Raw genomic sequence first — 8,880 nt, 5'->3', positions numbered from 1 at the left:
CAAGCACTGTGGCATTTGGACAAGAACAAACTGGGAGGAGGGTAGAGAGAATAGTGCAACAATGAATGAATGGAAACCCGAAATCTCTGTAAATGTTTATGAAAATTAATAAAATATAATTATAGAAAAAAAAATAAAGTCTATGTTTCATGGTTTAGCCTGCATTAATGTCCCAGTGCACATGTAAGTCTCTGTACCTTCATATTTCTCCGACATATATGTTGACTATTGCAGTGAAATGAGGAATGACAGCTTTAAGGACCCAGAAGGACTGCCTTCAGATATGCTGACTGCTTTCATGAATAAACACTTTGGCTCTTCTGCCCGTTTGTTTTTGAAATGCTGGCATGCTTTTGCTAAAGACAGTCCAGAAAATCAGTGGCCACTTTCCTTCAGGATACTGTTTAACATAAACAGAACAAAAGGTCACATTTCTGATCAAAGTTATTTGTTCAGACTGCTCCAACACCTTGTCCATCACTGTTCTCTATGCTTTTGCTTTTCTTCTTATTCCTTTCATAATATTGTCTAAATATCTCTTTGTTCTGAAAGAAACTACTGAAGATATAAAACCCATTTTTGAAATGCCTTTTAAACTTCATCCTAGACTGTGGTCACGAGTCCCTCTACGATGCCAAAGTTGTCATGTGTGATGTTGGCCAGGGGAGTTAAGCGGTTGATGGTGCAGGGCATTGCTGACAATCTTGAGAGAGTTCTTACGTTTCATGCCCTGCACAAACATGGGGGCGTTGGCAGAAGTAGTAGAGATGATTACCTGTTTGGCACCACCCTTCAAGTGAGCCCCAATCTTCTCCAAGGTTGTGAAGACACCAATGGACTCCACAACATACTCAGCACCAGCAACCGCCTCTTGATTCTGGGGGGATCTTGCACCCAGAAGATAGTTAGTGATGGCTTTCCCATTGAAGACAAACTTCCCATTCTCAGCCTTGACAGTGCCATTGAACTTGCGATGGGTGGAAAATCATACTGAAACATATCAACCATGTAATTGAGGTCAATGAAGGGGTCATTGATGGCAGCAACATCCACTTTGCCAGAGTTCAAAGAAGCCCTAGTGACCAAGTGCCCAGATCTTGCCAAATCTGTTGACCTGACTTTCATTTCTCTAGGACACAGCTGAGGCTTCACGAGGAGAAAGGACTGTCTGCCCATCAATGAGAGCAGAGAGCCTTTAAATGTAGCTATTCTTACAATATTATTGTGGACTTCCTCCCTAATCATTTGTTCATAATAGGAGATTGTTTAAGTTTTGTATTTCTCCCCTTTAATAATTTCTTCTGTGCTTAGAAAGAAAATTTACTTGTTAGACTAACCTAATCAGTAGTTAACACCAGCACCTTAACTAAGTGTTGTATCTGATTGAGACCTTAAAAAAGAAAATTTAGACCCTTTAGCAATCATTCTCACTTTTAAACTGTAGCATCATAACTGGTGTTTCCAAACATAGAAACATTCTTGGCTACGTTTTATAGATTTAATTGGTTAATTATAATAATTGCTATGTTAAAAGCATTTTGCTTGAATGAATCCACAGTCAACACATGTGGTGGCAGCAGTGGAGAAATCAAAAAGACATATTGTATTGGGGAAATCTGTTGTCAAGGACCTCCCTAAAGTACCAATGAGCAACGATGTCAGTTTAAAGACTAAGGTGTACCAGAATTAAATGATGATATTTTTCAGTTTCTTCATCTACATCTGAAAGTTGTATAATAAATAAGGACGGCCAAAGAATTGATGCATTTGAATTGTGATGTCAGCAAAGAATGCTCCATCAGTAGCCCGTGGACTGCCAAAAGAACAAACAAGTCTGTCTTAGAATAAATGCAATCCAGATGCTCTTTAAAGGCAAAGATGGTCAAACTTCATCTCACATACTTCAAGCATGTTGTCCGGAGGGACCAGTCCTTGGAAAAAGACATGATGCTGGGAAAGGTGAAAGGTGTATAAAGAGGAAGGCTCGTAACAAGATGGATTGACTTAGTGAGTGACTGGAAAAATGGGCGGGAGCTTATGGAACCTGGCGAAGATGATTCAGGACAGGGCAAGATTCAGAGTGGTCATTCATGGGGTGACTGTGAATGGTCAGCAACATAACAGCAACAACGACAAAGCTCCCTGAAAAACCCAAAAACAACAACTCACGCTGCCACTGAATTGATCCTATAGAGCAATATAGACCTATTCCAAGGCTTTAAGTCTTTCTAGAAGCAGATTATCTCACCTTTCTGCTCTAGGGCAGCTGGTGGGTTTAAACTGTGGACCTTTTGTTTAGCAAGCAAATATCGTGGCCACTGTACCACCAGGGCACCTTAGTAACGACCATACACTTAGTGAAGTGTTTTATGAAATGCATGCCAAATGCTCATACTCTCATGCGATGCTGTTTGCAGTGGACACCAGGATCCCTTGCATCCCTTCGCCTTGGTTACTGGTCCTTTCTGTCAAGCAATCCCCCCTAAGCTAATCCCACTCTTACACACTTTTTCCTAAGAAAGATCACGGAACCAAAGGCCTATGGTATGACATGGCAAGGACAAGAGAGATGGTGTCTGATGACCTTTGTTGGAGAGTTTCTCATCTTTAAAAAATAAAAAAATCTAGGGAGCTCTGGTGGCCTCGTGGCAAGAAGCTGCACTGCCATCCCAGAGGTATGCAGTTCAAATCCACCAGATGCTCTGCTGCAGAAGGAGGGGCAATCTCCTCCAGTACCAGTCAGATCCAATTTGACGGTAAACACACACAAAATAATAATAAAATAAAAAAATAATAAAGTGAAAATTGAAAAAATAAAATAAAAAATCTGGGGGAGGAGGTGGGCAGGGAGAAAAGTGCAGGGAGCCCTAAGTCTCTGTAAACTTTCATTTAAATTCATTTTTAAAAATGTAATAAAAAAATAATGAATCTGAAAAAAAAATCTGTCTCCCAATTAAACAGCCATTTAAAATACAGGGGAACAGGGAGCTCTGGTGGCCTAGTGGCAAGATGCTACACTGCAATTCCAGAGGTACGCGGTTCAAATTCACCAGATGCTCTGCTGGAGAAGGAGGAGGGAATCTCCTCCTGTACCTGTCAGATCTGATTTGATGGTACACGTAAAAATAATACAATAAAAAAAAACCCACAGGGGAAAAAATGGTAGTCCATGCAAGAAGGCGTTCAGTAATAGTCATTAATGATTTTCAATATTACTACTTGATCAAAAGGGGGGATTGTAGGAGAGCCCCCAAGTCTAAATGCTTAGCATGGGAGAGGTTTCTTCCCAGGGAGCAGACCCAGCTCTATATTTATGGTACTGAAAGGCCTGAGAAGTTAAGAGGCGTTTGAGCTGAGCTCCCAGCAGGGGATTAATCTGCACTGATGCTTGGAAGGTGGGAAGGGAGGCACAACTACAGCTCTCAGGCAGAATCTTCTTCACAAGCTGTTCCTAGCCTTGAAAGATAAGTGAAATCATTTCTACAAAATGCTTGAGCAGGCTGGCTCTAGGACAGGTTGTCTATAGATGTAATGGATGTACAACTTAAAGTTACTAATGTACGACCGATCGTGACTGTTTCCCTAAATTTGCCGATAGAATAGCCCTTCTCATTTTCTGTGCTTTGAATCAAATAGTAATTTTGCAGATTGTTGCCCGGTTGCAATTACAATCTCTCCTAATAAATCTCTTTAGTTCCTTTTCAACAGAATAATCTGTGTTCTTATCCTCTAACAGCAGATGAGGTATCAGTGAACCACCAGAGCCCCCTTCTCACTCCCTCGGAAATCTCATCCAGATTCAGGCATTTAAATATCATCTCTCCATCTATATGTTAATGAAGCCCAATCCAACCACCTGCTTGACATTTCTGCTTACATATCATACTTAGCAGGGCTAAAATTGAGCTCCTAATTTTACCCTCCTGTCTACTTCCCTTGTAATCTTTATAAACTCCGTTTTTTGAGAATCCCATACTTCCCTGTTGTCCAGGGAAATTTGGTGTCCTTTTTGACCTTCCTCCTCTCACGCTCTACAGCCTTTTGGTCTGCCTTACCATTATTTTTAGTCTCTCACTACTTCTCCCCCGCCTCCATCCTGTTATCTGGTCCAAGACACCCCTATTTCTTACCTGGATTGTTGCCTCCTCATGGCATTCCTGTGTTCACAATAACTTGTCCCTGCTCCCTTTAGACACTTCTTACCATAGGAACCAGAGTAGTCTTGTTAAACAAATTTATTACATCTTGCTAATTCTATACTCACAGCCCTCTATGGTGTCAGAATCCTTGAAAATTGGCTTTTCTAGCCATTGCGTTAGGAATGCTGTGGGGCATGGTCTTGCAAATCAACAGCTGTGGGACCAGTTATAAGAGAGAGTGCTTTCCACATTGTCAGCGGACTGAAAACACTGTGAAACAATGGTGGTGGAGAGAGAGTGAAGAGACTATGGCTCTGCTGTCAAGTAACTGTGGCAAGACCTAACCAGAGCAACCTTGGAGATGGAACCACAGTTAAAGGTTTTGCTTGCTGGATGATTGAATGAAGAGCTGACTTATTACTGCTCTGAGATAAAGTTTGCTGGTCTAAGTGAGGAAACTAGAGATTTATTTGTCCTGCTGAACTGAACCTCGACTGTCACTTGTTGACTGAGAAGCTGTTTGAACACATTGAGCAACTGTGCCTTGTAGTTCTGGTTTGGGACTGCTGGAGTAAACCTGGACTTGCATTGTGTGGTATTCTTTGCTTCACCTCCCCCAACCTATTTCCTTAATAATCCCACAACTGTGAGTAAAGTCTCAAGTCCATTTGCAATGAACATTGGACCCAGTGGTTCATAGAAATAAATAGAGGAGCATATGTGGGGTGGCATGTCTGACCACGTAGCTGTTAGTTTAGTACTATGGATATTCTTGATGGGGACACTTCCTCTTTATGAAGTGGGTAGAAGCCAGACCCGGCCACTCCTCCACTGCATCTGCTCCATTCACACCCTCTCATCTCAGTTTTCAAAAAGGATATTTCTAACAGCGACTTATAAGGCTCCATCTACATGTTCTGCTGATTGTTTTTAGTGATGTTAAACTGATTCCAACTCATAGCAATCAAAGGGTTTTCTTGGCTGTGGTCTTTTTTTATGTTTTGTTTGTCTGGTTTTTTTCTAGCTGTGATTTTAATAGAAGCAAATCACTAGCTCTTTTCTTCCACAGTATCACATTGTGTATTTGAACTGCCAATGTTTAGATTGTCAATCCAATGCAGACTGCTTATACTGCCTAGGAAACTTTCTTCCCTACCCCTGCCTAGCCCATTTTCTCCCCGCTTTCATCTCCTGTTGGAAATAGACTCTCCTATGTTGTTGTGTGCCTTTGAGTTGTAACTGACCCATAGCTGACCCTCCACTGGGTTTTCAGAGGCAGTTAATCGCACAAGAGGGGATTGCCTGTCCTGGTCCCATGAAACAGCTGGTGGATTTGAACCATGTGCCTTTGGGATTGCAACGCAATTTCTTATCACTAGACCACCAGAGTTTACTAGCACTAGTCATTCTCTATGCTATAGCCACAGTGGCCATGCTACTCAGGGCCACGTCCACCTCCAGACCTTGACATGTCCTATTCTCTCTACCTGGACAGGTCTCTTCTCAGATACCAGCATGGCTAACTCTCACATTCCCTTGATCTTTTATCAGATATCGCTCTTTCAGTGAGGCCTTCCCTGATCAGGGCTCCCACTTGCCCACCTCTATCATCACTACAACTGTTGTTAAGTGCCTTTGAGTCAAATTTGACTCGTAGTAACTCTGCGAACAAGAGAGATAAACCCTGTCCTACCCCGTGCTGTATCATCCCCAGCACATCCTCACCTCCAAGGAGGAGCACTCTGGTTGCATTTTCTCCAAGACATATCTGTTATTTTGGCAATCCAAGTGTTCAGGTCTTTCGTTCATAGAGTTGCTATGAATTGTCTACAACTTGATGACACTAAACAACAACAACAACAACAAGAGAGCTCAGTTGGCCTAGTGGACAGAAAGTGATGCTATTAAGCCAAAGGTGAGTGATTTTAATCTGCAGCCGTCAGGCCCGGTTTTAATTTGTTTTGGTCGAACATTCTTCTAAGTGGCATAGCACTGGTCTGTGCATTGCTGTACAGAGGTAACTCGTGGTTGCTGTGATGCTGAACACTGTGACACTGATGTGCCAAATGTGAGAATGGTTACCCATGGTGGACAGTGTTTGGTGGAGCTCCCCAATTATAACAAGTTTGGAAATAGGAGTGGCATCCACTTCCAAAATAGTTTGCCCCCGGAAACTATGAACTTGGAGAAACGATGAAAGTTGCATTTTCTCCAAGACATATCTGTTATTTTGGCAATCCAAGGGTTTAAGTCTTTTGTTCATAGGGTCGCTATGAGTCATCTACGACTCGACAGCACTTAACAACAACAACAACATGGCATATTCAGTACTCTCCTCCAAAACCACAATCACATACATTAATTCTTCCCCTCTCGTCTTTATTCATTGTCGAGCTCTCAGAAGCATAGCAGATGATTCGAAAGATTGTAGCTTGAATCAGGCACACCTTAACCTTTAAAGTGATATCATTTCTCTTCAAGACTTTGGGCAGATCCCTGACAGAGAACTTTTTCAATCCTATACATCTCCCTATTTCCTGACTGCTGATACCAAGGGTATTGACTGTGGATTCAAGCAAGATGATATCGTTGAAGAGTTCAGTCTTTTCTCCTTTTATCATGATGCTGCCTATTGGTCCAGTGGTGAGAATTTTTGTGTTCTTGATCTTGAAATGTAATCCTTGTTGAAGGCTGTAGTCTTTGATCCTCTGCCGCAGGTGCCTCAGGCCCTTCTCATGATACAATTAGATAGTGTTAAATTGCTGTCAAGGAGAAAACAATTAGGAAAGGGAGAAAGGAAATACACTTGACCTTTGAACGGCTTGGAAGTTAGGGCTACTGATCTCCAGTATATGACTGGAAAAAAAAATCTACATATAACTTACAATTGACCCCTGAACAACATGGGTTTGAACCGAGTGGGCTCAAGAGTTGCAAATATCCGCTTAAAAAGCCGTAGGAAACGCATGTCTGTGTGAGCAGCTCATCTCTCTGGAGGGCCAGACAGCTCATCAGGAGATGGTTAGCAACACTTGAGTTCATTGCAATAGCAACAAGGTTAAAAATCCATGTGTAAATGGGTCCATGCAGTTCAGATCCATGTTGCTCAAGGATCGATGGATGTTTGTTGTTGTTGTTGTTGTTGTGTACCATCAAGTCAGAACCGACCAATAGCTGACCGGCCGGCTGGTTTTTCAGAGGCAGGAGATTGCCCAAACGTCTCCCACAACGCGCCTGGTGGCCTCAAACCATGTGCCTTTGGGATTGCAGTGTAGCTTCTTGCCACTAGGCCACCAGAGCTCCCCACACCGTACAAGGTAATTTTTTTTTATTCTCTCCATTTCACAGATGAGAAAACTAAGGCTGATAAATAACAGTGCAATTCTGTTCCTCATTTCCAAATTTCCTGTCAGGTATGATGTCATTCTTCATTTCCAGATCTTTCTGACCCCCTAACAAAAGGTCAGCCTGACTTCCTAAGTAATGAATGAGTCCTTCTTCCCCTCCTGCCTCACCCATGCACCCCCGATAACTGCTAAAACTTTGGTCTGTCTACATGCACACTGGTCACTTGTTAAGCCATTTCAACAACAACAAAAAAAATAGTGTCACACACTTGCCTCCATTTGCTGTAGAAATTAGGTTTATTGGAAATGTTTCATTGCATTGGAATGGATAATGGATACCTGGTTTCCAACCAGAGGCCATCAGGGCCACACAGAAATAAGCGGCAAAGAAGCTCAACTCTCACTTGAAACTCTCACTTACAGCCCAGCAGTTGCATCTAATGGAAAAAGGTATCTTTGACTTCACTTAGACCTTGTAGCACTCAGCCTCCGATAGCCGTGAACTGCTTTTCTCCCCTTTTCCTCTCACAAGCGTGAGCTAATTTTCTTTGCGTCTAAATGAGTTTCCACTGAGCATGGCTTTCTACACCCGTATTATTAACAAGTGTCAGCACAGCTCTGAAAATAGCGTCTGGGAACTGCTGGTGCCTCAGAATCCGGAAAAGGAGCACAAAGAACCAGCCAGTCCTTGCAAATGTTTCGCACCTATGGCTAAGGATTGTTGGGTTTTTATAAACCCAACGTTTCAATGCTTTCTGCCAGGTTCTGCTGCTGTATCAGCCCTGAGAGGGTCCCCGTGGCTGAGACTCCGGGAGTTGTGCGCCTTCCTTTGTGCAACTAAAACACACCCCTGAAGGATGCTTTCTCTTCTTTTGTTGCAGAAATGCAAATGACAAGCTAAGAATAGAGCAAAAGGTTTTAAACCCACTTACAGGCCTGGGTATCTGCTTCTGAGAGATGACACCCCTGAAACACTTAGCGAGTCTCCTGCACACATGGGGTCACCCCGAGGCAACGGTTAATAACAACAGATACCAAGGGCTGAGGCTCCTGAGAGAAGGACGGAGGGACTTAGGGCAGGAAAAGTGTGCTTTCTGCAGTGAAGAACCCAGCGCTTAAAGTCGCTGATGAGCACTGGTGGCCAGGTGGTAAGAAGCTACGCTGCCTTCCCAAAGGCACATGGTTTGAATCCACCAGCTGCTCGAGATGAGAAGGATGGACAGTCTCCTCCTGTGCCATTTACTGCCTCAGAAAACCCACTGCAGGGTCAGCGGTGAGTTGGTTCTGACCTTAGGAGATGTACCAACAGCTAAGAGATAGGATAGTTCTTCTCAAGTACCCTTTCTTTTTTTCTCTTCCTGTTTTAGGGAGGTGTGTGTGTGTGTGTGTGTGTG

The sequence above is a fragment of the Elephantulus edwardii genome, unplaced genomic scaffold (genome assembly GCF_000299155.1).
Source record: "Elephantulus edwardii isolate Elephantulus edwardi_28Jun2011 unplaced genomic scaffold, EleEdw1.0 scaffold00001, whole genome shotgun sequence".
Classification (NCBI taxonomy): Eukaryota; Metazoa; Chordata; class Mammalia; order Macroscelidea; family Macroscelididae; genus Elephantulus; species Elephantulus edwardii.
The sequence above is the reverse complement of the archived record's forward strand: the minus strand, read 5'-3'. Positions refer to the sequence as shown.